The sequence below is a fragment of the Ochlerotatus camptorhynchus genome, unplaced genomic scaffold, assembly GCF_037179485.1.
Source record: "Ochlerotatus camptorhynchus isolate MF236.1 unplaced genomic scaffold, CSIRO-AGI_Acam_v1.1 ptg000361l, whole genome shotgun sequence".
NCBI lineage: Eukaryota > Metazoa > Arthropoda > Insecta > Diptera > Culicidae > Ochlerotatus > Ochlerotatus camptorhynchus.
Window position 1 is genome coordinate 3,499,604 of NW_027040849.1, and position 16,942 is coordinate 3,516,545.

The 16,942-nt window shown below is 40.8% G+C and overlaps 1 protein-coding gene across 3 annotated transcripts in view; it reads left to right on the plus strand.

Moving 5' to 3' along the window:
• Positions 1-2,345: 2,345 nt before the first annotated feature.
• The window catches only part of LOC135709445 (uncharacterized), a 67,411-nt gene continuing 52,814 nt past the window's right edge, over positions 2,346-16,942 (plus strand). For all 3 annotated transcript variants that reach the window (XR_010518350.1, XM_065231780.1, XM_065231782.1), the window contains exon 1: positions 2,346-3,403. The gene's annotated coding sequence lies outside the window, so the exon portion shown is untranslated. The remainder of the gene's footprint in view (positions 3,404-16,942) is intronic.

Below are 16,942 nucleotides of genomic sequence, written 5' to 3' on the forward strand. Positions count from 1 at the left end.
TAGTGAAAAATTAAGGCAGTTCTCAGATTTTCAGATAACTTCAGATGCATTAAAAATTTAATTAAGGTCTTCCCATGAGTTTAGAAGTTCAGTGAAGCTTAAACATTTTTAGGATGGTTCAATTAAATTCAGCGCAGTACAACAAGCTTCACGAAATCTGCAAAAACCTTAGAGAAGTTTTGAGAATTTCAGAAAAAGACAGAGAACCTCAGAGTAGTTCCGTTAACATTAGAGAAGTCACATAAATTTTAAAGAAGTTTAGAGAACTTCAGCGAATTGTTAAACCTTTAGAAGAGATCTATGGTCGTTAAAAAATTGAGGAAACTTTAGGAAGTCCTATCAAGTTCAGGGAAGTTTAAAAATTTAATGAGAAGTATTGTGATCAGCAGGCTAGTTTCTCAAACGAAAAAGAACTACAAAACAGTTTCATTAACTTCAGGTCAAATTTGGGAACTTTCAAGTAGTTCTGAAGACCTAAGAATGGTCCATTCTGATTTCCATTGAAATAGGGTACACGCATTTAGTCTTTCTTAATCTAGCGGAGTTTAGCACCAAACGGAATGTTATTATTGCTGATGGCTTCCAAATTTATTTACCTTTCCGTATGAATCGTAAGATTTAATAAAGAGGAACTAATCGTTGAGATATTGTCAAAATTCCAACTTCTTGACGCCAAACTCGGCCTACGGATTTTAAACTCGGCCTAACGCATTTAAACGCAATTGAAACGCACTTCGGCCTATCGGATGAAGATAAAAATTGATTCTGTTCTGAATAATGGGTGCAAACCTTCATACCACGCGTTCTCATTGACTTCGTTCCGTAGCTTATCAACTAAAGTATCGTAACAAACGCATAATTTACTGGTTAACTCTGAAATCATGGATTTATTTGAAGTTTTATGCTCGATAGGCCCAAAATAGGCGATTAGGCCGAAGTAGTTCTCTACCTTATGGCTTATAATAGAAATTCAGTTGTAGTTTGTATAAGGCATGGAATAATCTGGGAAATACAGCAAACTACTTAGAAGTTGAAAGAATTTCCCAGGAGTTCATCGAACTTCCCACAAGTTCAGGAAACATCATATGGGCTCAGTGAAGTTCGGATGCGGTCAATGGATTGGAAAGACGTTCAGAAGTTTCCATCGATTTCACGGAACTGACTTTAGGCTTACGAAACTTTGTGAAAGTACATAAAACTTCAGAGAAGATCAGGAAGCTTTATAGAATTTTAGATAGATTTGATGAAAAGCACGGATTTTTTATAAAATATAAATAATGTTCTCTGGATGTTTTTCAAGACCAATTACTGCTCTGAAGATCTAAAACTGTTCAAAATTCAAATGTCGCCTATCAGATATTCTTCCAAGACGGCAAGTTGATCATAAAATATTAAAAGAGATCTCCAGCTAATAAGAGATTAAAAAAAGTCTTCTGGGTATTTTTTTCAAGACGTTAATCTTAAATTTTAAGAATCTTAAGAAATTTGTTTTACGATGCTTGGTTCATTTGTTACGACTTTTCAAACTACACGATGTCCGGGAAAATCCAAAAACTTCAACTTAAGTTTTCCGGGAAAATTGTCGAAATTTCATAGCATTCTGCGAACCTTCGGCCAATTTTGTCCCTTAATAAAATGAAAAAAATCCTGGATCTGGGAGAGTTGGGCTAAATGCCCCCATATCAATCTGCAAAGGATCCAGCACAAGATCGTGAGAATGATCCTCAACAGTCCTCCGTGGAATTATCCGGAAATTCTGAGGCCCACTAGCTTTAGAATTCTATGTTCGCAAGTTCATATTGCGATCTCGACTGAAGGTTGCTAGCTTCTGCAAAATTGGTCAATAATTCGCTAAGTAGACGTACAACTGGGATAAAAGATAGGTAGTTCAGTCCAGATTTCTCTCATAAGTGGTGCCAGTATATCATTTGTTCTCTTATATTTTGCTCTAACTCGATATCTCGACTAGATATCTGCCTCTGAATTATGTGCATTAAATAAACAATCTTTGTTGATGTACATTGGCCGTATTTATGTTCCTACCAACATAATGTTCCTCCTCAATTTTCGGCACAGTGCTCGTGCCGTGCCTCTCTCAAACCATCAGCAAACCACCAGCAGCACCACTAAAACATCAACCATCAACAGTCACCTCAACACCATCAGCAGTACCGCCCGCCAGAGAGATAGAGAGAGAGCGAAACCCATGCAACGGGCAAAGGAATGTCTGCTGGCCTGGCAGTTAGTAGTTAGCTTCAGGAAACCAGTTTTCAGTTTAGCTCGGATCGTTGCTCGGAATGGAGTTGTAATGAGAACGAAGTTCAGCCATTTCGTTGTTTGTGAAGGTTCGTCGTCGTCGGAATATCGATTCGTGTGAAAAAGGCCTACAGCTTATGATCTATGCGGTGCTCTAAAGGGAGCTATGGGTCCCGGTAGAAGCTATGTGTGATCGATGCTGTTCTAGATTCGTACGGGTGCGATTCATCCAACGCCAATATGCCCAGTGAGAGTGGGGTTGCTTTAAATAATTTCGTCTATGTAGGGAAAGATCACTGTCGCCGTTGCCGTCGGTCGGATAGTAGTTCCTAGTCGTCGTGATCGTGTTCTTTTTTAGCATTTTCATTGCTTAATTATAGTTGTATGACGGGAGGTGCTGCTGCTCTCCTATAAACCTGACTTCTTTCGCGGGAACTTCCTGCACGGCCCATCGGCTGCTCTCTTCTGGTTCCAGATTCGTTAATAGTTTACGGCCTTTCAACTTCAAACGACGACCATGGAATGAATGAGAATATTTTAACGTATTTCCATCGAGTGCTCGCCATTAGTTGGTCAGTTTTGAAACGGTTATAGTTTATGAGTTTGAGAAGATCCCACAGTGTGTCGTGTGTCAGTCCGTTTTCCTAGAGAAGATATTCAATTAAGCCTATTAGTGAAGTGAGGAATGAAGAGCAAACGGAGTGCGAAAAGTATGCGTGTTTGGAATGGTTATTAAATCACTTAATTAAGATAGAAGAGTCTCGTGCTTAGCTAGAGATTGTGCGATCATTCCAAGAAGCCCCTGAAGATCTCGATCCAACTATATACAGTGTGTTGTGACCGTTGGTGTAAAATAAACCAGTTTGGTCATCAAGAGAGGCAGCATCCAGCCACCCGGCTGCGCACCCTGAGAGAGCGGAATGTCGCAGAACAAACGAGAAGAAATTTATCATTAAAAGTTCAGAAAAGGAAATTGAATACGTCCCTAAAAATAAGACAGGAATTTTGTCATTTTTCTGGCCTGGCCACGAAGCACTACTGTTACAATGTAGTGTCCGGATGGTGTCCAGCAGCAGCAGCAGCACATACAGTGATTGGAAGTCCCACGAGACGGTCCCTTCGAAAATCCGGAGAACGAGGATAAAACGTAAGTGAAAGATGTTGAAGAAAAGAAAAATTTCCAATCTATACAAAACGAATGACGACAACGGTCGATCTTCATCACGGAAAAAGGTCTTCTTTACCGAAACTATGCTTTAATGTGTGTATGATGTATGATGCTGCAGGTACCGGACCGACGAGAGTAAACACAGGACACAGAGAAATTGATGTAAAATCGGCCATCGGCCACAATGACGGGCATTTTGCTCGATCCAAACTATCGGCTTGACCCTAAATGTAGGTAGGTACGTGTGCTTTGGACAGCGGACGAAGTGAAGATAAATGCAAATTGCATTTTGTTGCCTTACACAACATTTTGGAAGCCAGCTTGAAGGAGCCGGTTTTTACTTGGATAAAACTGAGTTTGCGGAAGTATGTTTGAGTTTTTCCAGTAATTCTAACGTTATAAATTCCAGAACTTTGCGACGATTGTTATCAAATTTGTCACTATGTTGTTTTCGCTTCATCTCTCGTGCATTAACTCGTACCTATCCATCCGGGCTTATCAGTTCACCCATTTTTAGCCTTTATAAATGAACAGCCTGGGTACATTCATTTCAGAAGACACGATCCTTTTTGACAGTTTTTATGAACAATATTGGGATGTTTTTTTATGTATAAAGATCTATCTTTTGAGATTGTTTTCAACTCATTAACGCCCAGTGATATATTTATAGATAAGTTACATTTTTGGATACTGTCGAAAAACTTGAGCTCTCTGGAATATTCCGTTGTAACTGATTAATAATTTAATTCGGAATTCATTTATTAGGTGGAGCTAGTGGGTATGGAAAACATCGTTTAATTAATTTTTATAGCATATAGCTTTCGGTTGTATAGAAAGTTGCGGTCTTCGGAAATGTTGTTATGGTTACAAAGGCCATAATTTTAGTGGATTGTCTAGGTCAGAATTCTCTGACTTGATGACTCTAGTGCTCAGGTGAACTTAGTGTACATACGTTATCTCTAGACCAGTGCGCAAAACAGTCAGGTTCAATGAGTAATTTTCATATGAATAAGAACAGTCATCCGCCTCATTATTCACTGCCTCGTGAGAGTTAGAATGATTGGGAAGCAAACGAGTCACTGACAGCAGAGCACCCAGTCAGTAGCTCAGTCAACACGTTTATTGTTCCGTGATGGTACCCAATCCTTGTTTTGAATGACTGGGCGTACATTTTCTATGGAAAAATGCCTCAATTACATGCTGTGTGAGCGAAGGCAAGCGATGTGAGTCGCCCCTTCGTGAGTGACAGAATGTTTTTGTTGGCTCTTTCATTGCCTCGTCCTTGACCATTTGGTACACAGGGGAAATGTATGTAATGTCGGCCCAAGTGTCCCTAATTTGGGCCCATACATAAATTCAGCAATCGACTTAATTTTCAATAGCAACCAAAAATATCCATTAGCACCGTCCAATTATTAAATAGCAGATTTTTAGCGATGGGCCCAATCTTACATCCATAGGCCAGTATTAGAGCCATTTCCCCTACGGTCTGGATAGAGCAATAAATTGAATAGAGCAGTGCCTTCACAGTCAGCCTATGCAGTCAATAATTTTACGCTTTGCTCTAGACCCTGGCTATATACATGGTTGCTGTTTTCTGCAATGTTGTGCAAGAGGCCAATACCTTTTGGACTGTGGATAGTTTAGTTCGAATCTCTCTCACTAGGTGGCTCTAGTGTACCGGTAAACTTCTTGTACATACACGGAGAAAAACACAACCCAAAATTTGAGTTTCTTTTACTTAATATTGAGTTCAGCCTCTCACTTGCACTCCTTATTGTTGTCAAAAAAGGAATGAGAGATTCGACCCAACGATATAGTTCCGCCCAATTAGTGACTTTTGAGTAAATTGCATATTCTCAAATTTATGTGAATTAAACTTAATTTTGGGTAGAATATACTCAAGAGTAGGTATTTTTTTTTGCTAGTGTTAAATGGAAACTACTATATGCAATTTACTCAAATTTGGGTTATTAGGGTGAACCCCGGAATTGAGGGAAGAGTACTTAATTTTTGGCAGTTTTTCACCTCCGTGCACAAGATTGACAACTCTAGATCCTAGCGGCACCGGTGGTGTAGTGGTAAGCGTGGTTGCCTCCCACCCCAAAGGGCCTGGGTTCAATCCCAGTCGGCGCCGCCGGGATTATTTTTGATGCATAAAATCTCTGATCACGGGGAAGTAAAGCCGTTGGTCCCAAGTCCATGAGTTGATGTGTCGTTAAGTAGGGCCCAGGTGTGGGTACTGCCTCCCTGGCGTTGGTAGCATTGGTGCTCAGTACAAAAAACAACATCGTCGGAAAACAAATCAAGAAAAAACTCTAGACCCTTGCTATATACAAAGGTGCTAGATTTTGCAATGCTGTTCACTAGACTAAGACCTTCTGAATGGATAGTTTATTTCGGAAATGTTCTGATAGACTTCGTGTACTTGCAGGATCGACATCTCAAGATCAAAGTTGATTTTTTTTGACTTCGTGAGGCTAAGAGCTTTTGAATGGTGGACAGTTTAGTTCGGAATCCTTTCAATATGTGGCACTAGTGTTCTGGTAAACTTCTTATACATGCAGGATCGATATCTCAAGACCCTGACTGTGTCCAAAGTTGCTGTTTTCAGCCATTTTATTCAGAGTGCTTAGAGCTTTTGAATGGTGATCAGTAGGGTGGGTCAACTTTATATGGCGAATCAATACCCCCAGCACCCCGCAGCTCTTTCGATTCCCAGAACTTTTTGCACAGAAGTCGAATCGATTTTCAATCTTCAATGAAGTTGTTCTGTATAAATTTCTAAATCTAAGTGCCAGGTTTGGTAAAAATTGTGTGATTTTTGGTTTTTTAACAAACAATTGAACAGTTTCGGACCGTTTCCCATACAATCGAAAGAGCTGTGGGGGAGTAGGGGATTGTTAAGTTTACCCACCCTAGTGGGTAATTTGTTTCGGAAATATCTCACTACACACTTAATCTAGCTCGGTAAAATCTCCAACAGCCGATTAACTCGGCATTTACGTTACTGATATCTCTGCAAAATCTTAATTGTTAGCTGAGTCTCGGCAATTGTTTTAATGAATCTCAGCAAAAAAAATGGTAGGACTACTCGGCTGTTCGAATCTCGGCGAAAATTTTCAAGTGTGTAGGTGACTCATCAAGATCATGGCTGTATACAAGGTTGCTGTTTTCAGCAATGCGAAGGCCTTTTGAGTTTCGGATTTGGAACTATCTCACTATAAGTGACACTAGTGCTCTGGAAAACTTCGTGTGCTTGCCAAACTGTTTTCTACAATGTTGTTCAGGGGACTAAGAGCTGTTGAATTATGGAAGTAGTTTGAATTTATCTGACTAGGTGGCTCTAGTGTTTATATGAACTACATGTACATGCATTTTTGACAACTTAAGATCCTGGATATGTACAAGGTTGTTATTCTCTGCAATTTTGCTCAACAGCAGAAGGCTCTAATTAAAAACATAGAATACGATTTGAACCACCGTTATACTGAAAGCCGATATTTGAAAACGCAGCTCAAGTTCCAGTCATTTTCCAATTAGTAAGCATGGACCAACAGATCTCATTCCTCTATTTTGTTTGATAATGCTTTAAAATAAAACCACACACACACACACACACACACAAAATAAATAAACAATTATATTACATATTTGATCATAAAATCATAAATTATGAACATTTTCAATACTGATATTTAGAGTTGGTTGGAAATGCTATCTTACATGCAGCTTTAGTGTGGTGATTTATTAGCCAGAGAATGGTCTGAAGAGGATAGGTAGATAGTTCCGCTAGAGTATGGCAGTATGAAATTGAATAGAAGTTGAAAATAAGCGAAAGGCCATTAATGCGACAGTGCTAGTCAAACGCACACTTCTTTAACGCACACTTCTTTACCTAACTCATACATCAATTGTTGAGCAGACATGAAGTATTTCTTCAAATCTACAGGCAAAAAAGTGCACGTTTGACTTCTATTCAATTTTCATCATGCTTGGCATGCACAGTTGTACACACCAACTTTTCCCTCAATTGTTGAAATTTGTTTTTCTTTAAAGTAATTGATAGATAGGATCATAGTTTACTATAAATATGCAAAGAGTAGGTAAATCTTAACATTTGAATCAACATCAATGAATTTTTACACTTAAAGTCCGAGATGTGCAGCGAGCATTTCTCACTTCATTTTTACAACGCAAAAACAAATACAGTTTATTACTAGAATTAAAATTAACTTTTTCTTACGTACCAATTACAAGCTTAAACCACAGACAAACAGACATAACACATTGAATATTTTTCACTGTAGAACATCGTCGCTAAATCATTACTGCCATCTGTTGAGTATCCTATGGTGGGTAGTACGCAGAACAGATGGCGGTAGAGTGTAAACGTCAAACGCAAGGGAATTGACTATGCGCGCCACAGGTGGTGGTACTACCAACTACGATACTTTTAAATTGACCGTTAAATGCTTGTTCGATGAACAACTTGCGAGTGTTATGTCTGTTTGTCTGTGCTTAAACTTTATTCTATCTACTGCTTCAAACAGAACTATGTTTTGTCAACTGTGTGCAAAGTTATTAGCAAATGAGCAGTTCGTGACCAAAACTGTGTATGCCAAGCATGTCCGTATCTATTATGCATGACGAACCAAAGCAAATAGAATCACCTATTGTTTAGTAACGAGTTCTGCCCGCTCTAATTCGTGATGCATACGAGATACAGATTTGAATTATGATCAAAACTTGTAGCTAATAACAAAACCTACTAAAGCTCTATGCATCATTTTGCGGAATACTGCTGATGAAAAAAGTTAGAGGCAAATGAATGTAAATGAATGCATGAAATGAATGTAAATGATTTTCCATGCCTGGTTGTAACCACCGTGTGGTTTTGAGTGATCCAACCACAGCACATTCGAATCGAACGTTATAAATTTTCGACTAAAAGAGAGATTTAGGGTTCATGTCGACTTGTCGCTGAATCAATACCGCATGTCTTGACACTACACACACACACACACACACCATTCGTTAGCCATGAACTAGACCTTTCAATATAACGGAGTTGTAGCTGCGCATTGTTTTGGGGTTTCGAGAAAAGGTATGTGTTAGTGGCGTCAATCTCTTGTCCTGCCATCTGTAGTTCGAACAGGTCTAAAAACTCTCGGCCTATAAGAGCTCTTTTGTAGTCTGGGCGCAGATTTCGCCGCACCGCTTGTGCAATGTCCTCCTCTGATACTGGTTTTGCCAAACTTTTAAACTTCCTTTCAACGTCCAAGAAAAACTCCAGAAAACTTTCGTTCCTCTGCTGTCTTCTTTGATGAATTTCTAACAGTACGAAGTGGTCTAGGTCGGGATGCCGAAATGTGGCTTTGAGGCTTTCAATAAGTTCTGAATAGGTTGTGAACCTGTGTTTATTACTCATAAACCACATCTTACCTTTTTCCCTCAGGGGCTGCCTACTCTGTCGATCGGGAGATTACGTTGGGCCCGCGCCGTCGCTCGCTGCTCTCTGCGTCGTCGCAGGCGTCGGGGCAATTGCGGCAGGGATTCTCCTAGGAATCCTGCGAGCACACGTGGTTAGGCGTACTTCTTTTGGTTGCGGCGCACTTTTCGGACAGAGGTACGAAATTTGATTTCACCACTCGCGCACTAATGTGGACCGTTCTAACGGCCTGTTCTTTTCCGGCTTCTCGGACCAACACTAGGAGCTCGAAGGAGGCAATTATTCACTCCTTCGGCTACCACACAACCGACGGACACCCGCGAACTTAGGACTGTGCACCAGCTCGGTGGCAAATACTACGCATGCCACGTGTAGGTTTCGGCACACTTCGTCCGAACACCAGAGTTATGCACTACCGAGACTGGTTTTAGGATCTTCTGGCCAGGTTACAGGCCGTTTCACTCGCCACACTCGGCGTTACACACGCGAAAGGTAAAAATCCGTATTATACTTTCTATCTCGACTGTATAATTTTGCGCGTCCGTACGGTCACAAGGTTTTCCACAAAAGAGGCCTCCTCAAGCGGTCGGGAGCCTATTTATCTCCTCCCTCGCTCGCAATGGGAGGACTGAACTTCCTTCCACACACGTTTGCCAACCGTTGAGAAGGGGTGGTAGTCGTCTACTCGAGCAGTTTTGGTAGCGGACGGCGCTCAAATAGGCGAGTTTATTTTAAATATTCTAACAATTTCTAGATCTAGCTCCTATCTTACAAACAATTACAATAACAAGTATATTTTAATTTAATGGGACATGCTCTAATGTTACACATTGTCTTCCCTAGAACCTCTTCATTTCATGTATTTTGTCTTCGATGCGTTGATGGCAAGTTCAATCCGCCTAGCTTCAGCCTTCAGTCTGATATACGTTTCCGCGATCGTCTCAAAGCTCCGTGTCATGATGTCGATGTCATCGGTGAAGCTAAGAAGCTGGATGGACTTCCTGAAGGTCGTGCCGCTCGTGTCTATCCCAGCTCTTCTGATCACACCTTCTAACGCTATGTTGAATAGCAGACATGAAAGTCCATCACCTTGCCGTAACCCCTTGGAAATTTAAAGAGACTCGAGAGTGTCACTCCCCGATACTCTAACAACGCACATCACTCGATCCATCGTCACCTTGACCAATCCCGTCAGTTTATCCGGAAATCCGTACTCGTGCAAAACCTGCCGAATCGCGAATATGAACCCATGAATCCCGCCTGGTATTGCCCCACGAACTCTCTTGCAAATGGTGACAGGCGGCGACATAGAATTTGGGAGAGTACCTTGTAGGCGGTGCTCAGCAGTGTGATCGCGCAGTAGTTGCAGCAATCCAACTTGTCGCCCTTTTTGTAGATTGGGCATACGACACCTTCCTTCCACTCCTCCGGTAATATCTTCTCCTCCCAAATATTGGCAATTACCCAGTGCAGCGCTCTAGCCAGTGCTTCACCACCGTATTTTAATAGCTCACCAGTTGCTTTGTTGTTCTTCAGCCGACCGATCTCCTTCTCAACCACCTTCGTTTTCTGCTGCATCACCGTTGAGATGCTCGTCATAGTACTGCTTCCACCTCTTAATTTTATGGAGTGACCATTTTACGGATGTTTTTGATCTGCCGGACGACGGTCCCATGGCTATCTAGGTACATGTTTATGTCACTACCCCAAATTAATGCTTATATCACAGTTCCTAATGTTTTTTGAAAAAAACTGCGGAGCTTTAGGATCAGTTTCATTGGATCCATTACCAGAACCATTTGGGTCCATGTTTATGTCATTACCCCAAATTCTTTCTTATATCACAGTTCCACATGCTTTCGAAAACAACCGTAGAACTCTAGGATCAGTTTCAAGGATTGACCATTTTTAAAGATGTTCTAGATTTTGCGGAGGACGGTCTCATGGTCTTCTAGGTACATGTTTATGTCACGGCCGCAAATTAATTTATATATGACAGTTCCAAGTGTTTTCGAAAAAAACCGTGGAGCTCTAGGATCAGTTCCATACATTGACCACTTTTACGGATTTTTCCGATCTTCCAGAGGACGGTTCGATGGCCATCTGGGTCCATGTTTATGTCACGATCCTAAATTTATTCTAATTTCACAGTTCCTAACGTTTTCAAGAAAACCACGGAGTTTTCACGGATGTTCCGGATCTTGCGACGGACGGTCTCATGGTCATCAAGTCATCAATTTATGTCACAATCCCAAATTTATTTTATCATCTCAGTTCTTAGTGTTTTTCAAAAACTGCGGAGCTCTAGAATCAGTTTCATGGATTGACCACTTTTACGGATGTTCCGGATCTTGCGGAGGACGGTCCCATGGACATCCAGGTCCATGTTTATGTCGAAACCCCAAATTCTTTCTATCATTATTATTATTATTTAGCTTTATTAAGGAGGCTTTCAGCCTTTCAGCTGGTTCGCCTCCATTTCTATCATCACAGTTCCTAATGTTTAAAAAAACGCGGAGCTCTAGGATCAAGATAGTGGATTGTCCACTTTTACGGATGTTCCGGATCTTCCGGAGGACGGTCCGATGGCCATCTGGGTCCATGACGCAAATTTATTCTTATATCACAGTTTTTAATGTTAAAAAAACGCGGAGCCCTATGATCAATTTCGTGGATTGTCCACTTTTACGGATGTCCCGGATCTTCCATGTTTATGTCACGACCAAAATACCTGTTTATATCACATTCCTAATGTTTTCAAAATAAAAACCGCTGGGCTCTAGGATCAGATTCATGAATTGACCACTTTTACGGATGTTCCTGATTTTTCCAGGATCGTTCCGTTGTCTCATGGATCCATTTATGGGAACTATGACTGTATTCTGGCTAATTGTGAACATTTGTTTCCATTTATCTAAATTATAGATCTTGCGCCACTTGCAAAACCCTATAAACACACCTTTAAAAAAAACGTGTAACAAATCTTTTCGCTTTTAAAAAAAGTAGAACACTCTATTTTCATTTTACAATAAAAATCATCTACAGACCCTAGGAATTATAAAAGTACCACTATTTTTTAAATGCATTAAGAAATGGCTGAACGGCGCCGGTGGTGTAGTGGTAAGCGTGATTACCTCTCACCCCAGCAGGCCTGGGTTCAATCCCAGTCGGCGCCGCCGGGATGTTCTGAGGCATAACATCTCTGATCACGCCTTCCTTCGGATGGGAAGTAAAGCCGTTGGTCCCCGGTTCATGAGTTGATGGGTCGATAGTTAGGGTCCAGGTGTGGGAGCTGCCTTCCTGGCGTCGGTAGCATTGGTGCTCAGCACGGAAAACAAGATCGACGGAAAAAACAAACCAAAGGAAAAAAAAAAAGAAATGGCTAAGTTATGCCGTTACACGTTTTTCCGAGGCTTCGTAGTCCGCGTAAAGTTTTTTACCCACCGTATTCGAAATATTAATAGCCCCCTGGTTAATTGGAATGTCCTGGAGGGACCTCAGAAGCCTAGTCAGTAAAGGGCAAAGGGGGGAAGTGACTGTCAAATACGAACAATCTTCGCCTAGCTCACATAACTGTTTCCAAACGACAAAATAAAAATGCAAAAAAAGTAGACATTCCCACACTAATTTCAAACGCAATACGGAAAGCCGGGTTTCAACCAATCGTCCCCAAATTTGGTTTGGGACAAATGCACACGCTTGACGAGGTCAAATTTGCGTTTTTCCGTACAACGGTGACCCACCGTGCTTATGTTTGTTGTATTAGTATTGCCATCCACTGATGCATGGACAGTAATAACAACGAATAACGCCAAAATATAAAGCAATGAATTTTCGAACCTGAAAACTCATCGGTGATTTTTGCGCAGTTGGATTTTACCGAAGACAACAAATCAAGAAGACTGGCAACTCTTCCATTTTCTCATACACGGTTAGAAAAAAGTACCCAAAATTAAGTTCTTTTCACTCATCTCGGCACTATAGTGCAGGAACCCAAAAGTAGGTAAAGCGTAAAGCAAAAGTAAGTTAGTTGTACCCAACAGTAGGTAAATATGATTATACTCCACGTTGGGTTCCCACACTTTACTATCCCTATTGGGTGGTTTTGCTCCTCCGTTTTTGACAACATTGGAAGGAGAAAAGGAGACAAACTACCCAAAAGTAAGTAAAAGTGAACTGGCCGTTGGGTACTTTTTTCTTATCGTGTACGAACGCTATGGGACAGGTACAATCGCGTCATCTGCCGCTTAAAGGTAAATGCTTCGAACGAATGTGATAGCAAAGGTTACATCCTCAGAAGATAGGTTTGCGTATTTGCTCATTTTTCTATGCGTTTCTTCCACCTTCACTCAAGCGCAGCGCTATTGTGTCTGTCGCATGGATTCTGACAAAGTTGCCAGTCTTCTTGATATGATGTCTTCGATTTTACACAAGCATGAGATTTGAGTATTTGAGTTTTTCCGAACACTGCCCCCGGGGCAATATGACTTTTTGGCGTTTAAAATGCCTTTATAACTTCTTTTCCGAGGATCTGTTAAGGAACATTGCTAGTTCAATGTCTGAACTAGCAAACCTGCATGATAAATCCACGAAAATGTATTCAACATTTGTAAAAAGTCACGTTGGCCCGGCGGTGCTTCTTACCCCATCTTACCCTAATACCAACGAAACAGCGCAATCTGTGTGAAAAACAGCCCTAACTAAATGGTTAATTGGAAAATTCTGATCGTACAGTCATCTCACATTCGGTAGGAGGTTTTTCTTTTGACTAATCATTGACTACCTTGAGTGGTTCTAATCTGCGTGGAAGCAAGAAAATTTCAGCCTTTTACCCTATGGACCTACATAGGATCATAAAAATCTCCAAGGGAGAACCGACGACGGTGGTGTAAGCTATTGGAAAGCGAAAACAGGTTGAAAAAAAAATGCAAATCAAGTTTCCCGTCCATGTGCGCGAGGAGTGGAGTTGGTTGAGTCGAGCGAGCGGGCGCACGCACATGCGATGTGGTGTTAATGACTTGTGATCAGGAAACCTGTTCGGGATAAGCTCTCTCTGCTCGCTCTGTTGTTGGATTGCCTTTATCTCGTCTGCCCATGTGATTGAGATGATGGGATATGTATATCGGGCCGGTAAAGAACAAACGTCAAGGGCAATGAAAGCCTACATATTACTTCATAGGTTGGAATATGAGAACACTGACTGTAACGGTCACCATTTGAGTGCTTAGTGCGGTCGGCTCTGAATAACGAACACCTGCTGTAGGGTGGATCGAATGGGGAGCTTTTGTAAAGAGGAGTATCTCAATCTCCATGAAGAGCAATAAAAGATTGTTCATGAAAGTCGTTCGACGGAGGGCACTGTGGGGTTTTTAAGATAACAATAACCGTAGCACTAGGCGAAGCATTCATTGTTGTCGTAAATCAACAGTCATTAGGATTGAAGGTTGGATTTTTCCGTGAAAGAAAGAACGAAATTCAATCGAAGGCAGCTTTTTCATCAGGCAGCAATCACCCTAGCGTTTGTACTTAATTATTTTCTCTGATCCTATTTAAATCCAGAATGAATCCAACATGAAGGAGGAAGGGCAAATTGCAGCAAAAGCGCAATGAAATTTGATGCTCTGATGGTTTTCTTATGGTTTATTTTTTAAAGAGTACATTGCCGTCAAGCTGCGGTCTTACATGAAACATTCGGACGTCTCACATTCAGCCGAGTCGCCGATCAGTTCATGGTAGCATCTCATAATAGTTGGGCTGTTGTAAGTTCCATTTGAATGTGTGGGATGTGGGATAGGTATTTGAATATTCACACATTTTTGGCTTATTTTGATTCAGAACCTATTAAAAGAAAAAGAAAAATTATCGTCGTGTGATGTTTAATTGGAATTTCCATATCATCTTGAGAAAAAAAAAACAACTTAAAACTATCGGACAGTTCTAAGTCCTTGTCAAACATTTTTCTTCTTCAATCCCCGAAGTTCTAAGTGCAACTGAAAAAACATTCTAACTACGTCACCCGATTCCGGATCATGCCATCCACGCTTTGGTCAGACAACATGAACAATGCCAGATCTTCAAACGAAGGGTGAACTGAGCAACACTTGCAAATGCTACCACATCAGCACCCGGCTGTTGCATATATAATGCAAAAAAAAAATACTGCGAAAAGTCATGCAATGGTGCGGGCAGAATGAATTAATTTGCGAATTAAATGAACGTATTTTCTCGAGGAAGCGCAGATGGTTACGCACATATGTTGCCTCTCCGGTTGCCGTCTCTCGTTGGGCTTGTCAGTCACCATCGAGAAGAACGTTTGCCGTCGGCTTCGTCGGCTGGGTGCAGGTTGACTCTTTTTTCTGCAACAATTTCTGTTCCGTTTGCAAACCGGGAGAAGGAGGGGGCAAGAAAAGTTTTTCTCTAATTTGCGGTCTTTGACAAAGACGACTTTCCGAGAGCCCCTTCGCCGTCGTGGTAATACGCATTGCGTGACGAACGATTACTATTATCGCGGTAAATTGCTGTGAAGAGAAGATCATTGTTCTCGGAAGATCGGTGGAGTGCTGCCGAAGAATGATAATGCCACATTATGCCGGTCTAATGATTTTTAGAAAGTGAGCAGAACAACTCAACTGTAAACAATGATGCATGTGTCGGGTTTCTGGCTGCTAATTGTGCGACAATTAGAAGAGAACATTTCCTAACATTTTGCTACGAGATCTAAAGATCTCGAGTATCGTGAACCTTGATAGGTAGGTGTATTACTATTTGTGAATGGACAAATGGAATCTTGGTGCTGATCCGAGTGCTGATCTATGAATGCGACACTGTGACACTCCCTTCGTGGAATCAGGAACTGATCGTTGCAGGAGAAGTAGTAGGATTTTTTACGTTGAGAATAATTATACATTACCACACATTAACATCGCCAACGCCCATGTTAACATGCCGTTTGATCTGTAAAACGCGAGCTCTTACGAGCATGCTGGCTGCCACATTGCTTCCATTTATCTCACGTCTACAGACGTCTGGCATACACTCCTTGGTGCTTTGAGCAAGCGTAACGTAAAATACAACAAATTGGCAACAGGTAACGACTTTTCCAATTGGGTTTAACATGCGGATTCCTTGGGTAAGATAGTTTTGCTAATCGCATGAATGTCGAACGAACTTATAAATTAAGACTGTCAAAAAACACATTGCTATGGGTGAGTCAGAATATTTTTGAATTTTATTAATAAATTAAAAAAAAACTCTAACTAATCCTACCGCTATTCCTACCGGTGCTTTCCGGATAAATCTTAAATATATAACCAGCCCTTTTTGATCTATAAAGAACGGTCGCGAAATGTCAAACATTAAATTTGACGTTCGATGGATTTTATTGAATGAAACCAAAAAAATGTGTGTTGCAAAAATCGCGAAGGCACTGTATAAAAGCATATAACCTTGCTTTATGTCATTGAAAAGGCTAATACTCGTGGTCAACACTTTCTGAGTTCACATAACCTTGGCCAAGCCATGGTGAGTCCCTACGTAAATGTACATTTTTCTTATAACATTTTCATGACAATTACCGATGAGCCTGCAGTATCGAAGGCAATGTCTAGAGTCAGTGAAATACCCAAGGTTGCAAATACTCATTTCAGCTAAAACAATGTTTTTTTTTTAATTATGAAATAATTAGATGCCATGATCATATTTTGAATTGGTAGGATACAAGAAGAGGTTGTAAAGAATGTGTTTGACATATTAAACCTGTTTATTTCACTTCATGAGAGTCACAATCAGCGAGTTTTCACACACACACTCACTCACTCACTCACTCACTCAGTGATCAGCAAATCTCTGATTGTGACTCATAGAACGCAAAATTTATAGGTTTTATGTTTCAAACGCATACTTTGTAACCTCTTCTTGTAAGTTACAAGTAAAACATGCCATCATACCATCTTTAGGTTTTATTTTTCCGAAAAACATTATTTTAGCTGAAATGAGTATTTACAACCTTGGAAATACCCATAGTTGTCCCTGATGATACAACAATATCGGCTGATGTGGTGATAGCA